The sequence below is a fragment of the Octopus sinensis genome, unplaced genomic scaffold (assembly GCF_006345805.1).
Source record: "Octopus sinensis unplaced genomic scaffold, ASM634580v1 Contig01663, whole genome shotgun sequence".
NCBI classification, from domain to species: Eukaryota; Metazoa; Mollusca; class Cephalopoda; order Octopoda; family Octopodidae; genus Octopus; species Octopus sinensis.
In genome coordinates, this window is record NW_021824977.1 from 9,581 (window position 1) to 11,234 (window position 1,654).

General features: G+C 39.7%; 1 non-coding gene across 1 annotated transcript; it reads right to left on the reverse strand.

Annotated features, from left to right (window-relative positions):
• Positions 1-680: 680 nt before the first annotated feature.
• LOC115227087 lies at positions 681-783 on the reverse strand. Its single transcript, XR_003883071.1, has one exon. It is a non-coding gene; the product is annotated as a U6 spliceosomal RNA (small nuclear RNA).
• Between the last annotated feature and the right edge of the window lie 871 nt (positions 784-1,654).

A 1,654-nucleotide genomic window follows, 5' to 3' on the forward strand; every position in this document is an offset into this window, starting at 1 on the left:
AGAAACATGCTTTCTATGTTATGTCCCAGAAGATTTTATATATTTTTATATATTTTTTATGTATTTTTTATATAATTTTTATGACGAAAAATGTGAGCGATGTATAAGTACGCAGGCAAGCAGAGTTATAACATAGTAATTTCCCTTTATTTAACGGTATTTTTTCATAGCGTTTTCAAATAGCCAGATAACCGAAGAGATGGTGTTGTGGATTTCCACTTCGGTATCTGAAACTCAGAGTTTTATCTCGACTACCGAGTAAAGTAACATAGTATTGTATAGATAAATTTCCTCTATTTACATAATATTGAGGTCTCTTTCTTTCTTTTGCTTATCTTACCGTTTTAATCAATATATATATATATATATATATATATATATATCACCGTGATCATCGTGACCGACCAGGCTCTCAGATGTTGCTACACATCGCTGGTCACAATGCGCTTCGCATTGTTTTAGCCTTCAAATGACGCCACCCCGCCGCGCTGCTAAGCGAGCAGGCCAACAAAAAAGAATGAGAGAAAGTTGTGGGGCGAAAGAGTACAGCAGAGATTGCCACCACCCCCCTGCGGAGCCTCGTGGAGCTTTAGGTGTTTCGCTCAATAAACACTCACAACGCCCGGTCTGGGAATCGAAACCGCGAACCTACAACTGCAAGTCCGCTGCCCTAACCACTGGGCCATTGCGCCCCCACCACGAATTTGCGTGTCATCCTTGAGCTGGGGCCATGCTAATCTTCTCTGTATCGTTCCAATTTTAGAATATGTAATTTTAGAATATATAAGAAGATGTACTTGCATAGCAAGTGACTTGATCTGAGATCGTGTGCTGAAACAAAAATAATTGCAGCGTGGAAGCTGTTTGTAAGGCATTTAAGAACACACAAAAATCGTTAGTTTCACTTCAACATTTAAATTTATTTGTGTCAAAATATTTTCCTCGCTTTGAAACCACGACCTGTCCCCTGAGAAAACTTTGTGCTGCATCTAAATGTATGTGTGTGTGTGTGTGTGTTTGTCCCCCACCATCAACTGACACCTGATGCTGGTGTGTTTACGCCCTCGTAAGCTACCAAGTTCGGCAAAAGAGACCGAAAGATTAAGTACTAGGCTTACAAAGAATAACTCCTGGGGTCGATTAGTTCGACAAAAGGCGGTGCTCCAGCATGACCGCAGTCAAATGACTGAAGCAAGTAAAAGAATAAAAGAATACACACGCACGCACACACACACATGTATGCATGCATGTATGTATGTATGCATGCATGGATGGATGGATGGATGGATGTATGTATGTATGTATGTACGTTTGTATGTATTATTGATGTCATAGGGATTTTGAAATTCGATAACGTGAAATAATTCGTTTTAGAAAGGTTGAATCTCGAAGCAAATAAAGCTATCCAGTGTCTACATGCTATTATTTATAGCTTTATTTGCTACGAAATTCATCAATCCTAAAGCGAATATATATATATATATATATATATATGACTTCTCGTCGACAACCATGATTGTCACACGCTGCTGAAAGGTAAACACCTTGAAACTCGGGTACGTGTGTATCATGTGTTGAAGACGGGGAGGATGACTCCCCTTCACAAATACTGACAGGACACAGATAGTGTGTCTATAGCCAGCGGGAGGAGGTG